Source organism: Dama dama, chromosome 5 (assembly GCF_033118175.1).
Source record: "Dama dama isolate Ldn47 chromosome 5, ASM3311817v1, whole genome shotgun sequence".
NCBI classification, from domain to species: Eukaryota; Metazoa; Chordata; class Mammalia; order Artiodactyla; family Cervidae; genus Dama; species Dama dama.
In genome coordinates, this window is record NC_083685.1 from 23,991,618 (window position 1) to 24,014,817 (window position 23,200).

A 23,200-nucleotide genomic window follows, 5' to 3' on the forward strand; every position below is an offset into this window, starting at 1 on the left:
CTGGAAAAAAAGATCCAAGGAAGAATAATGGTTCACGATGCATGAAAATTGTATGAAATTCCTATTCTTCAATAACATAAATGAAGTTTTATTGGAGTCTGGCCATTCCCCTTCCTTTCTGCATCACCTGTGGCTTCTTCTGTGTCATAGGGATGGAAGGGAGTAGTAGCAGAAGATCCCAGATGGGTCTCTCATTTTTTTTCCACTGCTGCTTAGGGCACTGCTCACTGCAGTGATGGACTTCTAACTTGATAGCATCAAGAATCTGGTAGAAATTTGTTTCCTCTCTTATTATAAGAGTCCAGATGATAATACACTTGATTAAGCCTCTCAACTTGCAAGGGCTGAAATATTTCCTCTCTGGCTCTTTCCAGAAAAAGTGTACCAAGCCCTACACTTGGAGCACATGTGGAGGTTGATCTTAGACTTCCTACCTGTGCTAACAGCATCTCAGTAAGATTAGCAAATGGTTGAAGAGAGCAAGGAGAGGAAAGCCCTTTCTGGTTTGCCCTTATGGGAAAATTTACCAAAGTATCAGGTACTATTTCTCTTACTCTTTCCTTTGTCAGTGTGCAATTTCAACACCAAACAGGATAATGCAACCCACAAAAGGCAGATATATTAAAAAACAGGCTTGTATTCAAACAGATGTTTTACCATATCCTGGCTTATGGTACATGCCTAAGTAATGATGTCTCCTGCTCTTTGCTAGGCCCTCAGAACAGGTTGACCCAAGCAGAAAAGGGGTCTCCAGTCTTCCTCAAGAAGGGAGCCAATTCCGTTCCCTTTTGAAATTGGCATCCAGACAGAGAGCAAGTGGGGTGACTTGCCTCCATGCATGGCAGAGTACGGAGAGCAGAGTAGGGATGATGTGAGCTGACTGCCTTCTTCTTTGGACCCACTGAATCAATGAATGTAACTGGGAAAGATGGAAACTTGGGGCCATAAGCCTGGATTTTTAAAAACAGGAGTTCCTTGTGATATTTTCCCTTCCCTCTTCCTCTTTTACAATAACTGCAGAATGTCAGGAAAAATTTGAATTTTTGGTACTCCAAGTAAGTTTGAGATAAGATGAGTCTTGGGTGTGATTAAGGCTAGAAGCAAAGAGTTGCTTGGTAAATAAATCATGGCTGTCACATCCAATTAAGAGGGTCTGCAGTGACTAGATCCTTGTCTGTATTCAGCGTCGCTCCAGACCCAGACTCTCTCCCTGAATGGAGGGGGCTAAGTTCAGAAACAATAGACGTGGAAACATGGTTCCGCCACCTTGGATTGGGTTTGGGGTGGGAATTTGAGCATCTTACCCAGAAAGGTTGGATTCTGGCCCCTTGAAATGATAAGGAAGCCAGTGAGTAGGAAAGATTGGGACAAACTTATCATTCATTGGGAGAAATGTGATGTTATGTGAATTTGAACTTGCTGGTGAAACGGACCCAGTTAATTACACTGTGAGGTGGAACAGATTTTCCACCATCAAGTCATTTTAATCAGCAAGAGAGAAATAGAAGATTTTATTCTGTGGGTACTGAGTCAACACGACCTCCATTTTATTGGTGCTTATAATTGGCAGGTTTGTGTTCTTCCTGCCCTTGGTGCTAAAAGCCAAGGTAACAAAGTCAAGGAGAAAAAGATGAAACAAAGGCAAAATGTGTAGGGACTAGGGAGTGATAACAGAGACATGCAGGAAACGGGGCAGGTGTCAGGCAAGTCCAACCCACCTGAGCTCATGCTCTGACTGTTTAAGGATGCTTAAGGATGCTTGTCACGGTATCAACTCAGCATTGCATAAACTGGGTATTTGTAAAACAGAAGTGGTCAAGATGGTACCCTGTCTCTGTGAGCTCATGTTTCTGGTCCAAGATGGCAAATAGGCCAACTTTGATCTGTTTTCAGCTGATGCTTGGAATGTGTTGAGAAGGATTCTGAGACCTGAGTGGAATGAAGAAGACAAGGGTGCATTGATTGTTGATATGGGCCATGCACCAAGAAAAGAATGGCAGCCTGCAAGCCACGTGTGCTATTTCAAGAACTATAACTGTCTTTGTTTCAGAAATCATTAGAATCTTGACAGAGGCTGAAGACCAAAAGTTTGAGACGCAATGTAGTCTCTCGATGTGATCGTTTTATTTGCATGGAAAACATTTCCCTCTTTTGTCCATTTTTTTCAATTCCTTCCTTCTTTCTTTAGGGAGTAAACAGGCATTCTTATGCATTACATGTTTCCTATTTTTCTATTTTATGATGATAATTTGCATATATTAAAAGGCACAGATCTTAATTCTATAGTGTGATTACTTATGACAAATGTATACACCCGTGTTCCCCACACCTCTCTCAAGATATAGAACAATTTCATCATCCCAGAAAGTTGCCTCATGGTCCTTCCTGGGCAGTCATCTCCCCCATGTCCTGAAGCAGCCAGTGTTCTGATTTCTGTTACCATAGATTAGTGTAACCTGCCCCTTAACTTCATATAAATGGACTTATAAGCAATATTTTTATCTGACTTCTTTATCTGAGCATTTTTTGAGATTTATCCATATTGTTGTGTGTGTCAGTACTCCATTCCTTTTTATTACTGAGCTGCGGTTCATCCTACACACATACTACCACTGGTTTATCCATTCATCTGGTTGTTTCCAATTTGAGTTATCATGCATAAAACTGCTATGAACATTTGTATGCAGGATTTTGTGTGCACATGTGTTTTCATTCATTTTGGAGGGAATTTGCTGGGTTATAGGGTAAGCAGATGTTTCAGTACTTAAGAAACTGCCAAACAATTTTCCAACGTGGGTAGGCCATTTTATACTCCCATCAGCAATATTTAACAAAATATATAACCACATATAAATTTATCTTCTTGAAATTGTTTCTTTCTTTCTCAAATAACATCCAGGAATCAGCAGTTTAGGGTTATATAATCACTTCACAGGGTGGGGGAGACGCTGGCTCCTTCTAACATTTTTCCTGACCATCCTTGGGGTGTTGCCTTCCTTAGAGCAATGGCTCATCACCACACCCTGATTCCAGCTTGTGCAAAGGAGGAGAAATGGGAAGAGGTAGGCTTACCCCTTCACTTTAAAGCAGTGGTACCCTGGTGATATTTTACAACCAGCTCTCAGATGGAACACAGTAGGTTGATTTGTTGCTCTTGCCAATTCTCATGATGTAAATATCTCAATGTGGCCAATTTCAAGCCACTACCAAAAATGTGGAATCGGGAAGACCTGATGTGCCATCAGGTCCAGGCCTACTCCATCCCACCACTGTTTCAAGTGCACCATCCAGAAGTTGCCCATAATCACTCCTACTCACATCCCACTGACAGAACTTTGACAGGTGGCTATACCTGACTGCTAGAGAGGCTGGGAAATGTAGTTTCCAGTCTACATTTAGTCAGATGGCCAGTGTGCTGAGGGGAAACTTTAGAGAGTCTTATCTTATGGAAGAAAGAGAAGATAAATTATTTGAGACCCCTGGAAGTCTGTGGTACAAGGGATTTAAAACAGAGGGGTAAAAAAAAAAAAATAAATAAATAAAACAGAGGGGTATCCCGTGATTGGGCTTCCCAGGTGGTACAGTGATGAACAATCCATCTGCCAGTGCAAGAGACACAAGAGACATGGGTTCAATCCCTGGGTTGGGAAGATCCCCTGGAGTAGGACATGGCAACCCACTCTAGTATTCTTGCCTGGAAAATTCCATGGACAGAGGAGTCTGGTGGTCTACAGTCCATAAGGTCACAGAGTCAGACATGACTGAGCACACACATGCACACATGCATCCTGTGATTAAAGTTACATTTTGGAAAAGTCCTTCTGGCAGTGTGTAGAGAAGGGATGGAGTGCGTGGGGCTGGGGCAGGGAGACCAAAGAAGAGGCTGAGGTCACTGCAGTTGGGGTAGAAAGAACAGTCTGTGCTCTCCAGGATTTGGTCATTGGTTGTTAGAAACTGGTGGTAGAATGTTAGGGTTAAAAGGGGTGAGAGGGTATAGGAAGGTATCCATGTCTCCAGCTTGGATGATAGTGGTGCCGTTGTTTGAAATTAAAATACCAAGTTTTGAGGGGAAGCGGAAGACTTCTCTTTGAGGTGCTATTGGCATCTCTAGGTATTATCCAACCAAGTATCAAAAACTAGTGTCAGTTGTTCAGTTGTGTTGTATTCTTTGCGATCCCATGGACTATAGCCCACCAGGCTCCCTGTCCATGGGATTCTCCAGGCAAGAGTACTGGAGTGGGTAGCCATTTACTTCTCCAGGGGATCTTCCTGACCCAAGGGTCAAACCCGGGTCTCTTGCATTGCAGGTTGATTCTTTATCATCTGAGCTACCAGGGAAGCCCTCAAAAAATAAGATCTGAAGCTCAGAGAGGGCAGATTGAGTACTGATCAGGGTCCATATTCATAGTTTCCAAATTTGGATTTTCTCCCGTCACTTTTGCAGAAGAGATCTGCTTGGGGTATAACAAATAGTCAGGACCTTTTCTCTTATGATAACAGAAACTCAAACTGGCTTAAGGGAAAAAGAAAGAAAGGAAAATAGTGGTTCATGAAAATTGAACCACTCTGTCCTTGAAAAGTTCAAGGATAGAGCAAGCTTTGGGCATGGCTAGATCAAAGGCCAATAACAGTATCACTAGGACTTGTATTGTCTTTAAGTTCAGTTCTCGCCCCTGTTTTCTTCTATGACGAGTTTGTTCTAGGCAGCCTCTACTCACAGAGTAGCCAGGTAGCTAACAGAAAACTCAAATCTATATCCTTTTAGCATAGCACGTCCAGCTGCTCAAACCAAAGTCTTGGGACTGGTTCTTAGTGTCCCAAATTGGATCACGGGACTGTTCCTGAACTGATCACTGTGAAGAGTCTTGGTCTGGCTTAATTGTTGCACCCACCCTCTAAGCAGGAGGGTGGATCAGTCCCAGCTAACCCACACTGAGTGGTGAAGGCTTCCCTAAAGAAATGAAAGACATCACCAGAAGAAGAGAGGATCGACACTGGACAGCCAAAGCAGCAGATGTCAGGCAACTAAAGCCAGTTTCCAAGAAGGAGCTGCTGTTTTTTACTCAGCCCATGCTTTGTCAGGGAAATTAATGGACACTCTTGCCACTTCCCTACCTGATCTGTACTTCGTTCTTTTCAGTCATCATTAGGTCTTGGGCTTTTGCTACTAGAGTTTTTCACAGTGCAGCAGCTCAGTAGCTGGTGGGCAGGATAGACCCCTTACCAAAGAGAAAGGGAAACAGGCCAGAGGTAGCCCTTAGCTTCTGATGGCTCAGCCTGCAGTGATTCCTTAATTTGAAAATGGGTAGCTAGGGAGAGGAAGTGTCATCATCAGTCATTTTGGACATCTTTGTACTATTTTTTAAGAGAGTTAAGGAAGGCATGTTTGAAAAAATAACAATAACACAGCGTTATTGGTGACCTTGTCAGTGACCCAAATTAAAAAACCATTTATCTTCTCTGTGTGTAAATTTCACCTTGGAAAGCTTGCTCCTGGCAGCTGTTAATTAGAAGGGGGGGGGGGGGGGTGGGGGCGGTAAAAGAGGTAATTGACATTCTAAAATCTTTTCCTACATGTCATCTTTCTCTTCATTCAGATGCCGGAGGAAACATAAGATTGTGCACTGGGAGGAGTATAATTAGCAAAGAGGAGTGGTATGATCTATGCATCTATGGACAATGGATAAGCAGTCATTGCACCCACCAAAAGAAATAAAGGAAAAGGTCTAGGGAAAGGATTTGGCCTGAACACTGTTGATTTGAGACCTCTAAAAAGTGAAGCAAAGTTTTCATTGCACCTCATTTCAGGGAGCTCCCTCCTCACTCCCCAGGACTGCTGTGCACAGTTGTACAGGTTGTGCACTGCTCAAGTAGGATCAGCTGAGGAGATGATGAGTGCTGAAATGCATCCCAGTTATTGCTCAGCAAGCCAGGACTCCATGGGTTTGTGTCCATCCAAAGGAAACTTTTTTTCAAAAATTCATTCAAAAGTGATGTGTATTGCAGTAGACTGACTTCTCCCCTGAAGACCCCAGAAGCCTCACTTTTGCTTTGGTTCACTTTCCAAGGCTCATCATTATAAATTCCATTCTCCAGGAATAGTGTAGTTCCTGACTTAAGGCCCATTCGTAAAAATACATCTAAGTTAAATAAATTCTTCAGTACTATTTGGATGCTACTTCATTCTATGCCTGAAAATTTTTTGCTGCCTGTTAATTGTTTCATAAAATGACAGTCACAGCCTGCTTTGGGCATCTGGCTGGTGCTTACGTGTTTAGTAGGAGATGGGAGCTTTGTTCACTCTGCAGTCTAACTTCTTTGGAGCTCTGGGAATAAATACAGGTCCCCCTTTGCATCATTGTTTACAACAGCAGAATTAAATACACTAGTCTGCATTAAGAAACAAAAAAAGTATCTGTGATAATGATGTAAGCTTTTTTATTTTTCAGCAGAGATTTACTGAGCACCTATTATGTTGCTAGATGCTTTAATAGCATGTCTGTGAATAAGAAAGTTCAAGAATTCTTTCTCCTCGGAGCTTACATTCCAACAGCAAACCACATTCAATGAATAAGTAAACAAATGCAGACATAAGATAGTTTCAGATACCAAAGAGGGTTTTGAAGACAAGAAAAGTAGGATTGTGACAGTGGTTATTTTTGATTGGATCATTGGGGACCTTCTTCCTGAGCAAATGACTTTTGAGCAGAATATTAATAACAGGAAAGATCTGGCCTTGTGAAAATACAAGAGAAGGGTAAGCCAGAGGGTGAGAACAGCTAGTGCAAAGGCCCTGAGGTAGGACCAACGTGGGCCCATTCAAAGGACAGAAGGCTAATTGTGGCTGGAGTGTTGAAAGAAGGCGAGGAAGGAAAAGTTGGCAGGGGTTGCAGAAGAGTTTGCATTGTACTCATCATGTGGAGGGAATTCCTAAGCTCCTTGCTGTGTTCCTGTCTTTTAAATCCAGCCTTGCATTTGAGGCTTCTGTTTAGGTATTTACGTTTCGTCTCAAGTCAGTCAGACAAGCAAAACCCTGGTTCTACCAGCAACCCACCCCATAATGAAAATTCAGCAGTCGTACATTCTCCATCTCAGTGAAAGTACTGCCATCTGCCTGATGCTCAATCCCCAAGCCCACGAGTCCTGCTGGATTTCTCCCCCTTTACTGTTCAGCATGTCTTGTTCACTCCAATCCAGAATATATCCTGGTTCCAACCCCAGCCCCAGACCTTCTCCATCATCTTTCTATGCCCAGCCTGCATTATCATCTGCCTGGACAACCTCAACACAGCATGGTTGCTCCCCAGCATCAACCCTACTCTATAATCGATTCTCCACATGGTATCTTTGCAGGCTTTTTTACAGTGTAAATCAGAAGATGTCAGTTCATTCTGCTTAATACCCTCCACAGTTTTCTCGTCATATTTGAGGAGCCAATTCTGATGGGGGTACCTCCTTCCATTCCCTAAGAATGCAGCCATGACTTTATATAATATTTTCTGTTTGCCCCCATGAATCCACTCCACCCCATGACACCCGACTGGCAGGGACTGACTCCTCTTCATATTGCCTCTCCCGCCCCCTCCCTAGATCATTGCTTGGCACGTGGTAGGAGGTCATAACCGTTTGTCAGATGAATTGTCTTCCAGGATCATGCAGAGTCTCAGATGAAGTTACTCACTGGGAGCCACTGAGAATTCTTCTCTAATATAAAGTCCTGGAGCTGGGCAGCACACATTATCATCATAGATAACTCCTTCGGGGGGAATTTAAAAGGTGGGATTGGTGGAGGCAGCCACACATCCGAGGAAGAGAAAAAGACAGCTTCCAACAGGCAATTGAAATGATCCCTGGAGAAATAACTTTGAAATTGGACTTTTTATTTCCTTATTTGAGCATTCATTGTTTTCTCTGGTAGCTCGTATTCCCAGAACTGTTTGTAATGTGAGGTATAAAAGCTAAATATTTATATAGAAGCTAAGCTTTTACCAGGGTGAAAACACAAAAGGACCCAGGCATCCTGCCTCCTGCAAAAGTGACATGGGGAATTACCAATCATTTGTGAATAGAGGGTCATAGAAAGGAAGGAGACAAGGTGAGTTTGCTCTGGGAGCCGCAAACCCAAATGTCCACGTACCCTGGGAGGGACATATCATATAAACAAAAGTATATGATGGAGGGAGTCAAAATGTCAGCTACTGGTTCCTATGGATGCGCAAGCATGTTTTGCTTGGCTTAGGTTAAAGTTTCCATTTTATTCATTCTGTTGCCAATATTTCAGCTTTTCATTTGAAAACTCACCTTTCTGAAATCTTACAGAAATTCACAGCATTTAGCGATATGGATCAGCTAGAACCAAGGGGAGCCTGATTCCCCCTCCAGGTCTGAGTTTTCTCACACCTAGACAGCTTCAGTTCTTAACGTTATCTGTTCTGGCCTTGGTAGCTATTCAGGTTGGGGAGCCCTGACCCACTGCTTCATATAGAATGAGACAGATGCTGAAAGTGCTCAGGAGGGGCTGGAGGAGGACAGGGGGGATTGGATGAAGGTGGTCAAAAGGTACAAGTTTCTAGTTATCAGATAAATACACACTAGGGTTGTAATGTAGACCATGATTAGTACAATGAGCACTGATGTATGTTATATATGAGAGTCGTGAAGACAGTGAATCCTGAATTCTCATCACAAGAAAAAGATTTTTTTCTATTTCTTTAATGTTGTATCTATATGAGATGATGGATGGCCACCAGACTTACTGTAGGGACCATTTTGTGATGTTTTAAGTCAGATCATGATGCTGTACACCTTAAATGTATTTACTGCTGATGTCTATTATATCTCAGTATTGTTGTTGTTCAGTCACTAAGTCATGTCTGACTCTTTTTGACCCCGGGGACTGGAGCCCACCAGGCTCCTCTGTCCTTGGGATTCTCCAGGCAAGAATACTGGAGTGAGTTGCCATTTCCTTCTCCAGGGGATCTTCCCAACCCAGGAATGAAACCCATGTCTCCTGCGTTGGCAGGCAGATTCTTTACCACTGAGCTGCCTGTCAAGTCCATATCTCAGTATTTCTCAGCCATAAAAAGGAACAAAATTCAGTCATTTGTAGAGATGTGGATGGATCTAGAGTCTGCCATACAGAGTGAAATGTCAGAAAGAGAAAAAAAAATACTGTATATTAACACATACATGTGGAATCCAGAAAAATGATACAGAGGAAACTATTTGCAGGGCAGGAATAGAGTTACAGGCGTAGAGAAGGGACATGTAGGCACAGCGGGGGAAGGAGAGGGTGGAACAAATTGGGAGATTAGAGTTGACATCCATACACTACCATGTGTGAAATAGATAGTGGGAAGCTGCTATATAGTACAGGGAGCTCAGCTCGGTGCTCTGTGATGAGGGTTGGGATGGGGGTGGGTAGGAGGGAGGCTAAAGAAGGAGGGATTAGATGTATACATATAATTGATTCAGATAGTTGTACAGTAGATACTAACAGAACATTGTAAAGCAAATGTACCCCAATTTTAAAAAAAACTGGAAGAAAAAAATAAAAAAGTGCTGTGGACAGAGGCATCAGTTCATCCTAATAAACCAGTAAAGAGTTTATAGAGCTCTTGAGCTGATGCTTGAACTGTGAGTAGTGTTTCAACATGATAAAGACGGAGGAGGGTTTACAGGTAAAAGACGGAAGAAGGGCAGATATTCCAATGTCTGGATGTGTGAGCAGGAAGGTAGACTGGTCCTTGGTTTCCCATCTAACTGGGCGTTTGCCGCATTTATAATGCAAGTGTCAGACACATTGCTAATTTGGAAAGAAAATCCTCCTTAGGAACTGTTTACGCCCGCTCTCTTCTCATACTCCGGGTGTGTTTGGGTGGCTTCTTCCTTAATCGCTTTGTTTGAGAAATTAGAGAAAGATGCTGTTGGCATGCGGGGACAATGGGGAAACAGCAGCTGCCAGAGATTTTCTTCCCCGCACCAGCAGGAAATTCATATTCTTAATAAAAAACGCCAAATTGTCATGTCTTGTAGAGGGTGAACATTATGGAGTTTTTGATGATAATGGCTGTGCCAGCTTGGGCTATTGCTTAAATGATTGAATTAAATTAGTTTATATTTTAATGAGGTGGCTAATCAGAGGCTGATTGTTACGGGGGATTGTGAGCCAATTGAGCTAAGTTTTGTTTTCTTTGCCGTTCTTTCTCGTTTTTGTTGTTATCCCATGAACTGGAACTAATATGCTCCAAGCTGCCCTCTAAGCCTCTCAGTAGCAGGACTCAGGCTCAGATTTTGGGCTCCGAGGAAGCAGGGGCCTTCTCAACACTGGCCTGGGGCTAATTTGGAAGAGATTCTTGGATGGTTTGCCTGAATGCTTTTCAGGTTTCTGTGAAGAGCCATGGCATGTCGGAGAGAGCAGGATCTGAAGCCGAGATTTGAGTTCTAATTTGTGGCCTCTGAGGAGCTGCATTAGAGACAAGCCTTCGCTCGCTCCAACCCTCTGTTTCTGCTCCCGTAAAAAGACACCCGCATCTGTCCATCCGTCTGTCCATTCATCCAACAGACATGTGATGTGTGCCCGTCATTGTTTGTCCCTACCCCCGTGCGGCTTACAGCCCAGTGGAAGAGACAGGAGTAGATCCAATGGGTGCACAAATACAGTAGCGTGCAAAGGGGCCATATGGGTGTTGTTTGGGTGTGAATGGGAGGGTCTGGCTCTACGAGGAGGCAGCAAAGGGCAGGGGAATATCTGCTGAAGATGCGATGCTGGTTTATGTCCAAGGTTGAGCGGGTGCTAGCCCTGCTGTTCAGGGGAATACTTAGAAAGCAGGGTGAAGGTGTTGCTTGGGCAAAGAGTGGTCCAAACAGAAAGACAAGTCTTCGGTGACAGGGGTGATGGAAAGTTAGGGGTGATGCCTGAAGCCCTGGTGAAGGGGGCTCTAGTGAGGCAGGGGCAGGGCGGGGGTCAGGGGCTTAGACCTTCTCCTGAGAACACAGGGAAGCAATAGAGTAGGGGACTGATAAGATTTAATAAAAAAATTTTTGTTGTTATTGTAGTAGAGTCAATTGACAATGTTGTGTTAATTTCTGCTGTATAGCAAAGTGATTCATATATATATATATATATATATGTATATATATATATATAAACACATATATGTGTATATATACTTATTTTTCATATTCTTTTCCTTGATGGTTTATCACAGGATGTTGAATATAGTTTCCTGTGCATGCACGTGCTATCCAGTAGGGCCTATTGTTTATCCATCCTATATGTAATAGTTTGCATCTGCTAACCCCAAACTCTTAACCCACCCCTCCCTCTGTCACTCTGACAGCCACAGGAGAGCATCAATGGGGAAGGCTGAGCAAGGTTGAGATTTCCCAGATTATCAAGTGTACCACCTATTTTGTTGTTGTTTAGTCACCAAGTCGTGTCCCACTCTTTTGCGATCCCGTAGACTGTAGCCTGCCAGGCTCCTCTGTCCATGGATTTCCCAGGCAAGAACACTGCAGCGGGTGGCCATTTCCTTCTCCAGGGGATCTGAAAAGGAATATATATATATATATATATATATATATATATATGTATATATATATATAGTAACTGAATCACTTGCTATACACCTGAAACTGACAGTGTTATAAATTAACTATAGTTCAATTAAAAATGGTTAAAATAAATAGAATAAAATACATTAGAAACCATCTGGAAATGTCTACACCTAACCAACAGGAAGAGTTACCTGGGAAGAAGAGAGAGTCAGAAACATTGTAGCATTTTTATAAAGAAAATAAATTCATGTGTTACCTTATAATTAAAAATAAATGCTACAAATAATACTAAAAACCAAAACACATGTTATCTTATGACTTAGAACACAGATACAAGTGTGAGTGTACAAAACAATATATCAAATATGCTCTTTTATAATGTCTTTGAGTGTTTGTCTTTACACATATATATACATTTGTGTATATCTATCTATATATACATATAAAAATATACACATACACACACATGCCTATATATATGAATGTGCTTGTTTATATCTAAAAATCAAGTTTCACAAAACAATATATACTTTTGCTTTGTGCAAGAAACTGGTATTTTTTTCTACCTGTTCTCCTTCATTCCTTATAAAAGGCTGCTTGACAACCACTAAATTGATTTCAAAACCCAGAATGGCCTGCCATTGGAAAAACACTGATTTGAAAAATCCTGGGTCCTGATGGGACCAGCTTTTGAGAAGCTGGAGTGGAGTGCAGATGGGCAGGATGCCAGGTTGGCCAGTGGCCATTCATTTCATTTTTGCTGGGTGATGAGAAGAGGGAAAAGGTCATCCACCGAGGCAGAGACAGTGGCTTTGCTGACTAGCCACTCTGTCCTGGTGATGACAGATGATTCCAAACCAGTGAACTCTGACAGAGGAGAAACGTTTGTTGCCTTCTGTCTGAATTTCCTGTGGTTCCCGGGACCAGTTTCTGCCCAGGTTAATTGATTTCTCTTTGGTTTTTTAGCGCAGGCAGGGGCTAAAGCATCTTCTAATGGCTTGTTAATCATGCGCTTCTCTGTTACCTCCTGGTCTTGGTGAGCCAATCTTCCAACAGTTGCTAATTGGAAAGGGAAATATGCAAGAGAGCAGAGAAAAGGATGAAGAGGGCTACTGCAGTTACTGATTCAGCTAGTAATGCAGCAGCAGCAGCAGTAATGCAAAGATGGATTAATCACGCATACGTTGAAGAGCCTATCAGATCCCGATCAGAGCTCAATAGATCCCATTGATTCCATGAGGCACACCCAGCTGAGCTGGTGGGGGTTACAGCAGGTAGACTCTGTTAGATTGAATTTACCATTAAGAGGAACACTGTTCAAATTTTGAGGGACCCCTTGCATTGAGTGGGCAAACTTTTTCTGGGAGTAAAGGACCAAATAGCACATATTTTTATCTTTGTTAACTGGAGGGTCTTTGTCCAAAGTACCATTCCACCATCAGATTTCAAAAGCAGCCATAGACAAATGGCATAAACAAATGTCAGGCTTCCCTGGTGGCTCAGACGGTAAAGAATCTGCCTGCAGTGCAGGAGGCGTGGTTTGATCCCTGGGTTGGGAAGATCCCATGGAGAAGGAAATGCAATCCACTCCAGTATTCTTGCCTGGGAAATCCCATGGACAGAGGAACCTGGCGGGATACAGTCCATGGGGTCACAGAGTTGGACATGACTGAGCAACCAACACTACTACACTAAACAAAGGAGTATGCTGCATTTCAATACAATGTTTACAAAAGTAATCAATCATCTCTTCTGAACTTAGATTTTTCTGCAGTGGACTGTGTTACAAGTAATCTTTGAACCAGGGCTTCCCAACCTAGCAATGTTGACATTTTGAATCAGGTATTTCTTGATCTTATGTATTAAAGATACTTAGCAGCATCCTTGGCCTCTACAAGCTTGATGCCAGTGTAGAGACCACCAGAAATTTCTCCAGGCATGGCAGAGTTCCCCAAGGGGGCATGATCACCCTCAGGTGAGAACTCTTGCTTTAAACCCTTCACTGTTATTTCCCTTCATTTTGTATTTTGTGTGTTTGGTCTCTCTAGCCAAGATATTATGGCATTGATTTGAAGATTTGGAAGGGAAGACTATCCCTGGCTGAGGGGTTGGCTTATAAGATTAATTCTTCTGTCTGAATCTTGGTCTTCGATCTTCTGAACAAAATGAGAGGGTGTTGTCAAGCCTTGCTCCTAAATCTGAACATTGCTAGGAATGAGATAGATGTATGAGATAAGAGTTTTAAAGTTATCTTTACCAGACAGATTTAAAATGGGAGGAACATTTTGAGCAGGAAGCAGCGTCACACAGTATGGTGCTTATGTGCACAGATCCTGGGGTCAGACTGCCTGAAATGCGATACAGATGCCAGCACTTTCTGACTGTGACCTTGGGCAAGCTGCTTGACCTCTCTGTGCCTCAGTCATCTCATCTGTAAAATGGGAATAACGTTCATCCTTTCCTGGTAGGGCTGTGTTGAACATTGAACAAATTGAGCCTCAAAGTATCTGACCCTGAAGTAAGTCCTCTGTCGAATAATATAAATAAAACAAAAACTAAAGAGGGCAGTTTAATGGTCAATTTCTGGCATCAGTAAACTAGGAAATTTGGGAATATTTGGTAGAATGTGGAATGAGTACCCTGAAAATCAAACCAGGCTGTGTAACTATAGACTGGGGGTGGTTTGGGGGTTTGTTGTTGTTGTTCAGTCACTAAATTGTGTCCGACTCTTTGTGACCCCATGGACTGCAGCATACCAGGCTTCCCTGTCCTTCACTAACTCCTGGAGTTTGCTCAAACTCATGTCCATTGAATCAGTGATGCTGTCCAACCAGAGGATAAGATGGATGAGATGGTTTAGGGGTGATACCAATGAAATATATCTTCAATGAATATATCAATGAATATATCTTCATACCAGGGCTTCCCTGGTGGCTCAGTGGGTAGAGAATCCACCTGCAATTCGGGAGACCTGGGTTCGATTCCTGGGTTGGGAAGATCCCCTGGAGAAGGGAAAGGCTACCCTCTCCAGTATTCTGGCTTGGAGAATTCCATGGACTGTGTAGTCCATGTGGTCGCAAAGAGTCAGATATGACTGAGCAACTTTCACTTTCCCCTTCTTTCATGGCATTTCCTAGATATGCACACAGGTTGGGCTTACCAGGTGGCTTAGTGGTAAAGAATCTGCCTACCAGTGCAGGAGATACAAAAGACGTGGGTTCAGTCCCTGGATCTAGAAGATTCCCTAGAGTAGGAAATGGCAACTCACTCTAGTGTCCTTTCCTGGGAAACTCCTGGACAGAGGAGCCTGGTTGCCTCCAGTCCGTGGCATCTCGAAGAGTTGGACACGACTGAGTGGGCACACAGACGCGTGCACACACATGTACACAGGTTGCCTGGGAGTTGCTGATGTCTTCAGGGCATTTTGAGGTTAACTCTCTAGGAGGAGAGTGGTATCCTGCTTTTAATGAGCTTCTGGGCCAATTGATGACACGGTGTGTGGATTGGCATTTGGAGCAATGGGAAAAAGTAAGACGAAAAAACTCTTGGTAGCCCGCTGTATCTCTGTGCCTGTAACCCTGCTGATAAGTAAGCAGTATAATCTTCCGCAACGTCCCCTGTCTGTTTCAGATAACACACATGCTTTGCAGGGTGCTAGGAGTTCTTGGGCAGAAAGGACCTGCAGCCACACAAGCTTGGAAAATATTCCTCTAATCAAAGGGAATTATGGCTCTTCCTGGAACTCTCAGAGCCCCATTACACAGGGACTCTGGGGTGGGGGGTGTAGGCGGAAGTTTCTCCCGACCTTCTATCCAGTTCATGTTGATATTGTACAGCTGGGGAAAGTCCACTTCTGACAGCTCTCCTTCCACGTGTGGGCTGAGAACTTGGGTGCAGCTGAACAACTGGCAAAAGCTTCGATGATGTCAAGCTGGGTCCTCAGTATATCGTGTTTTCTGTGTTAACGATTCGTGTTGCATCCCTGCTGTGAATTTCAAGGAGGAATGATTCGATGCTGATATTAGGAAACTCTGCGACTGACACCCAGTTATGGGACAGAGCAGGGCCAGAGGACCACAAGCATCAAAGGCCCAGCTTTGACCTTCACCTTTGTCTGTTGATGCTGCTCTCAGAGAATATCACAGACTCGGTGCTTGTACAACAGATATTTATGTCCCCCAGTTCTAGAGACTGGAGGCCCCAGGTCAAAGTACCTGTGGATTCAGTGTCTGGAGAAGACCCACTTCCTGGTCCATGAATGGCTATCTTCTTTCTGTCCCCATATTGAGACAGCAGGGGAGCTCCCTGGCTTCTCTTTAATAAGAATGCTAATCTCATTCATGAGGACTTCCCCCTCATGACTTAATCACCCACCAAAGGCTCACCTCAAATACAGTCGCACTGGGGGGAGTCAGCTTGTTTAAAAGAAATATGTTTATTTACCTCTTCTTTAACTTCTAATTGTTTTGGCTGTGCCGGGTCTTAGTGGTGGCATGCGGGATCTTTGACCTTTGTTTCAGCACATGAACTCTTAGTTCAGGCAGGTAGGATCTAGTTCCTGACTGGGGATCAAACCCAACCTCTCTGCCTGGGGAGCATGGAGTCTTAGCCAGTGGACCACCAGGGAAGTCCCAGGGGGTTAGCTTTTAAAATATGAATTTTTCAGGGACACAGACATTCAGACGATAGTAGCCTCGATTCATCGGAGCAAGTATGCCTAGACTCCTTGAAAACATGACCATAAAACTGCTTTTCTCATCCCACATCCTTTAGTTTTAAAATAGTACCTCATGGTGTACCATTCTTGTGGTTCATGTAGCCAAGATTCTGTGTCATACACAGGTCAGGCTGTGTGTTTAGTTTCTGAGAGTTGCCATACCAAATTACCCTCTACGTGGTGGCTTAACACAACAGAAGTGTATTCTCTCATGAGTTCTGGGGGCTGAAAGCCTGACATCAAGTTCTTGGCAGGGTTTCTTCCTTCCGAAGGCTCCAGGGGAGAATCTTTCCTCTGCCTCTTGCAGCTTCTGGTGGCTCCAGACACTTCTCACCATGCAGTTGCATCACTCCTGTCTCTGCCTCCATCGTCACCTGTCTTCTCTTCCTTCTGGCCCCTTTTCTCTATGTGTCTTAAAGGACACGCATTGATGGATTTAGGACCCACCTGTATAAGCTTGGATGATCTCATCTTTCAATCCTTAGTTACATCTGCAAAAACTCTTTTTCCAAATAAAGTCACATTTGCAATTATCTGGGAAATGGACGTATCTTCTAGGGGGTCACTGTTCCATCCAGTACAGGTCATGTCATCTTGAAAACTGCTGATGCTGCTAATAACCACTTATTTGATTGGTGTCTTAGCTCCATTACGCGACTTCTTGGCATTGATGGATCATTCTGTCAGAAAACCCTAGAACTGAGGTCGCTAAACTGGAGTGAATATCAGTATGTTCTGAAGGGCTTAACCTGCCTGAGAATGAAATATAGATTACTTGGTCTGGCCCCACGGTGTCTGATCTGGCAAGTCTTGGGTGGGAATTTGTTTATTTAAGAAGTTTACAGGTAATGCCAATGCTGTTGGTCCAGGGACCCCACTATTAGAATCATTGCCAAATAGGTTTTCTCCTGGAGAGAATTCACCAACATTCTGGATCCTGTGGTCTGTGTTCCTGGATAAACCTCCAGTTCCCTAAATTGTAGCTCAAGGTCTTGATTACCTTTAGCACATCCTGTGATGCTTCAGAAAAGCATCCCTCCCGCTAAGGATACCATTGGTCCATAAGGGTGTAGTGCAGCCAGTTGCCAATGGCTCAGCTTCAATGGAGACGCAATTAATTTGCAACAAAGCTGCAGAACAATGCTTCTTAAAGTGTGTCCGACTCTTTGCGACCCTTTGAACCACAGCCCACCAGGCTCCTCTGTCCATGGGATTTTTTTCAGGCAAGAATACTGGAGTAGGTTGCCGTTTCCTCCCCTAGGGGATGTTCCCCATCCAGGGATCGAGCCCGCGTCTCCTGTGTCTCCTGCGTCTCCTGCATTACAGGCGGATTCTTTACCCACTGAACCACTGGAGAAGCCCTAAATTCAAGCACATTTTCTCAAGTTAAGATTACATTGACAACAGAAGTAATATTTTGATATTTGTCAGAGTAATTAGAATGCCCGATGAGAACGCTCATTCAAGTGGAGAAAATTTGACATACCTGGAAGGTAAATTATAGTATAGCCGGTTTGTGACACTCAATGCAACCCCTTATTTTTGTTATGAATTCCAGATTTATGACTACGCCTCTCCTTTGAGCCATGGTCTGTTGAAAACTCCACAGTGGCAAGCTGCACAAATTGGTGAAAAATAGGAAATCTCGGGGAAAAAAAAACCAAAAAACCACTCCTCTCTTGAAAACAGCAGCTTGGTGCAAAACTCCAGAATCATCTGTGTCTGGGTTTTATGTTTGCGAATGGTGGTCAGCCAATGCCCCAATGCCTTCTGTGGAACCCTTCTCCACTCAGGACAGTGGACTGTCCAGCTACCTTCCCACCAGAGCACAGGAGAGCCAAAATGAGGTCGTATGGTGAGGAGCAGGAGGCAAGGAGGTGAGAATAAGGTAACGATTCTGCAGAGCAGCTGGGGGAAAAGCATGGCAGAGTTTCAGCCACACGAACTTCATTTCCCAAATCCAGTGCACGCAGCCAGCAGGTGGAGGAAGCGGGTAACACAGTCAGAAGACTAGGGGTGGGTCGTCCAATCACAACAGCCCCCTACCCCCTTCCACACGTCATTTCTTGGGCATCCAGGAAGATACTTGCAGTTTTTTTTCCTTGATAAATAAAGCTGAGGCTAGACACAAAAAGCCACACACTGTATTTATTTCCATTCCATTTATACATAATCTTATTTATATCATATGTCCAGAATAGAGAAATCCAAAGAAACAGAAAGTATAAATTAGTGGTTGCAGGTGCCGGGAAGAGAAGCTGGGGGAGGGACCTGCTGGTAGGCACAGGATTATTTTGTGGGGAGCAGGGGGTTGATGCTTTGGATAGAGATAGTGGTAAGAGTTGCACAATTCTGTGAAGATGTTAATGCACACTGGCTATCCTTTAATATTGTGAGTTACACAGTGTATGAATTATACCTCTGTATTTAAAAGTTGTTTAGGGGCTTCCCTGGTGGCTCAGTAGTTAAGCATCTGCCTGCCAACATAGGAGACACCAGTTCGATCCCTGGTCCGAGAAGATTCCAGGTGCCACAGGGAAGCTGAGCCCGTGTATCACAACTATTGAACCCGAGCTCCACAACAAGGGAAGCCACCACAATAAGAAGCCTCTGCACTGCAACGGCAGAGTAGCCAGCCTCTGCATTCTGCAACTTGAGAAAGACCGTGCAACAACGAAGACTCTGCACAGCCATGAATAAATAAATAAAATTATGAAGAAGTTGTTTAGGCTTGAGATTATACTGAAGACCACTTTCTCCAGGAGGGAGCAAACTACCGAGAAAAAAGCCAGATAGCTAGTCAAATCTTATCTCTATCTCTCTTTTCTACATTTTTGTAGCTCTTTTCTTCAAACTAGCATCTGTTGAGGACCTAATATGAGCAGAGTGAGAACAGGAGCAACACAGGCTCAGGGGTTGCATATGTAACATCACCGAAGAGTCCCAGCTCTTCATGGATGTAGGTCCTGTGCATCCCATTCCACAGGTGAGCAGACTGAGGTACTACTGGCTCAGAGCCCAGAGCTACCAAGTAAGCACATTGAGATTGACTGGGGTAATAGGAGGCTAGTTTTCTCTGGTCACTTCCACATCTTCCTTGTGATTCAGAAGCCTTCGAGGAATCTCTGCCCTACCAGTGACTTTTGGTCTCTCTCTCTTTTTTTTTAAATATATATTTATTTATTTATTTGACTGCATGAGGTCTTAGTTACAGCACATGGGATCTTGTTCCCTGACCAGGGTTTGAACCCGGGCCCCCTGCATTGGAAGCACAGAGTCTTAGCCACTGAACCACCAGGGAAGTCCCCGACTTTTGGTCTCTTAACTTCATCTGGATGACAAATCAAGCCGCCTTCTGGACAATGGGTTGGGAGTTAGCAAGTGAGTGCCTCCTGCCTCCCTCTTGGCAGGCAGCAAAGGGCAAACCCACCTTTCCAGCGGGTCTCTGATAAGCCCCGCGCTCTTCCCTCAGTCACCGATGCCTGGCACAGGGCAGCAGAAAATGATCGCCACTGATGCATTGACTTGGAACTACAGCAGCGCAGTTGCACGTCTGTGCCCACAAGATACAGAGTTTGCATTCCCGGGATTGGGTAGCACTCCTGGCAAGTTTGGGGAAGGATCGTAGCATTCACACGGCTGCACGAAGAAATGCTCACATGTCAGAATGTGTGCCACGCGGAAGGAAAGTCAGGCCACGGAAGGACACTTAATGACTCTGGGAGACTTTAAGGAGAGAGAGAGGATGAAAGAAGGAACATTTCTCATGGGGCTCGCAGTTGCCTCCAGCCTGGAAGCAGAACATGTTCTGTCGACATCATAAAATCATGTAGGGTAAAACCTGCTGTCTTATCTGATATGGAGGGCACCTGTGAGATACATTTAGTATTAAGGGGGAAAAAAACACAGAATTTGCTAAAAGTCTATCACACTGTAACTCTTTAGATCTCAGCCTTAGCTGAGCTACAGGATCACTTAAGAAGCTGTATAAAAAATATTAGTGCCTTGTCCCCATGGCAGTGGATTCCTGATCCGTGAGTGTGGGGGCCCAGGTGTCAGATCTTTAGATAAACCTGTTGTGCAGGCAGAACTGAGAAACACTGGATGTTTATATAATATAAGGATATAAATGTTGGGACTTCCCTGGTAGCTTGGTAGTAAAGAATCCGCCTGCCAATGTAGGAGACATGGGTTCGATCCCTGGGTTGGGAAGTTCCCCTGGAGGAGAAAGTGGCAACCCTGTCCAGTATTCTTGCCAGGATAATCCCATGGCAGAGGAGTCTGGCAGGCTACAGTCCATGGGGTTGCAAGAGTCAGACACAACTGAGCAACTAAGCAGCAACAGAAAGGATATATGACATATCATAATCCCTAAGTCAGGAACTTGATGATACTTTCCACAGTCTATAGCATGGATCTGATGCTGATGATCTGACATGGAGCTGATGTAATGATAATAGAAATAAAGTGCAGTGTGCTTGAATCATCCAAAACCATTCCCCACCCATCCATGGAAAAATTGTCTTCCATGAAACTGGTCCTTAGTGCCACAAAGGTTGGGGACTGCTGATGTATAGGACAAATTCTCAGTTATCTGCTTAAATGCTAATAAATCCAACCCTGTACATAAAATGAAGCCTCACTTTCACTTTGATTTAGAATAGAACACAGTTATTTTCTCCAGGAAAATTAGTTTTCTGTTGGTGTTTAACTGAAAGTCCATTGATGTATCAATTAGCTACTGCTGTGTAACAAACCCGCTTCCTCCCCGGCCCCACCCTGCCGCCAAAAAAAAAAAACTTGGTTGCCTAAAATAACATGTATTTGTTGTTTTGGTGGTGAAATTTGGCTGGCCTCTGAAATATATCAAATTCAGTTGATATATTGGCTGGCCTCCCTCTGACATCAGGTGGGCAGATGCCTCTTGCATTGTATTTCTCCTCTGGAGGCCAGCAAATTAGTTTGGGGATATCTTCTCATGGCAATATTGGAGCAGAGCAGACCACAATGGAGCAAGCAAAAGCCTCCATGGCATCTTGAAGTAAAAGTTTGGGACTGGATGGTCATTTCTACCTTGTTCTGTTAGAGCTGCTATGACCAAGGTCAGAGATGAAGACTAGGAAAGAAACCACTCACCATCCACTCGTTGGAAAGGTGCTGCAAACCACATGACAGGGCTCCAGCAAGGGATAAAGAATTAGGCAAGCAACGCTGTCTAGACTATTCTGCCAGTTGATGATGAGAAGGCTTTCTAAAGGGGAGGCGGGTCTTGGTCCCACCATGATGAAGATTGATGGGACTGTGCTCTTAAATAATGCATCTGATTCTGTTGTTGCTGTTATTTGTTTAGAGTTTTTTTTGTTTTGTTTTTCTTTTTATTTATTTTTGGCTACACTGGGTCTTTGTTGCTGCAGACTTTCTCTAGTTGCAGGAAGCAGGGGCTCCTCTCTGGTTGTGGTGCATGGGCTTCTCATTGTGGCAGCTTCTCTAGCTGCCAGGCTCTAGCCAGGCATCAGTTGCAGGGCCTTGTTGCCCTGTGGCATGTGGAATCTTCCTGGACCAGGGATCAAACCCTTGTGCCCTGCACTGGCAAGCGAATTCTTAACCGTTGGACCACCAGGGAAGTCCTTACAGGTCTGTTTTATCCAGAGAAGAAAATGATGGTGTGCTAAGACTAAGATACTTTCTTGCTATGTCTTCCAGCTTCTCCTTAGTCCTACAAGTGACATCTTACATCCCTGGGTGTCTGAGTAGCTCTTTCCAAAGTTGCCACAGTTTGCAGACTCAACTTGAAACCCAAACAGGTGAAGCATCTCTGGCAGAGAAAAGTAGGTCAATGCATCATTTCCTTCAAAGCCCGCACACAGTACCACATGCAGAGAGACACTTAATGAATGCTCATTCGGGATGATTACAACTGCATTTCCATCCGCAATTTAGCCATCAGCTGTTTATTGAAAAACACTGATTGTTTTTTTTTTTTTCTTTTAATCTCTAAGCTCTTATGGTTCTTAAGGAAAATAAATCGTGAAGCAAACTAGCAAAGGCTCACTTCCGCCTCTTTTAACTTCAGGAGGAGACAGTGTGGCTTAACAAGGGAGTAATAGACAGGTGACCCCTTTCAGGGCCCGTGTGTTGGTCCAGGGAGCACTCAGAAATGTTGTTTGCAGCTGTCTTACCCACAACTCTCCCTTTATCCCAGGGGCAGATGAGAGCATTCAGTTTCCACTCACCTTCTGCTTCTGACTCAACCTGAGACGTTCTTACCTGTTTTGTTCTCTGGGATGCTCTGGGTACCAGTTTGGAGCTCAGAAGGAGGTGGTACAACAATGCCTCAGCCAGCCATTAAACACACCAAGAAAACTTCTGTCTCTAAATTAGAGCATGAAGGCAAAGGAGCCTCTCAATTATCTGCAAAACCATTGGTCTCATGGAGGAATCAGATGCACGGATTCACTTAATCATGTTTACACTGCACTTCTTACTTGTATCCCAAGATCTCATGATAGTGGCTGTAGTAGTTGATGATGGGGATATTGGAGATGTAATCTATTTTCTCCATTTTTTATGTGTGGCTATGAATTCTCGTAATAACAAGGTAAGAGGGAGATTGCATACATGCTGGTCTATGGCAGTGTCCTTCAGGTAAATCCAAATCATTCAGTGTCTAAATACAGGGAACGTAGCATATTGGTTAAAAGCAGGGAGACGGACTTCCCTGATGGCTCCGTGGTAAAGAATCAGCCTGCCAATGCAGGAGACATGGATTTGACTCGTGATCCGGGAAAATCCCACGTGCTGCAGAGCAAGTAAATCCCTGCGCTGCAACTACTGAGCCTGTGCTCTGGGAACCACAACTAGTGAGTCCACGTGGCGCAACTGCTGAAGCCTGAGCGCCTAGAGCCCCTGCTCTGCAACAAGAGA

The 23,200-nt window shown here is 43.9% G+C and overlaps 1 protein-coding gene and 1 non-coding gene across 2 annotated transcripts in view; one reads left to right on the forward strand and one right to left on the reverse strand.

Annotated features, from left to right (window-relative positions):
* The window catches only part of TMEM132C (transmembrane protein 132C), a 563,174-nt gene that overhangs the window by 319,810 nt on the left and 220,164 nt on the right, over positions 1-23,200 (forward strand). The window lies entirely within an intron of this gene.
* On the reverse strand, positions 19,505-19,577 carry TRNAG-UCC (transfer RNA glycine (anticodon UCC)). The gene has a single exon. It is a non-coding gene; the product is annotated as a tRNA-Gly (tRNA).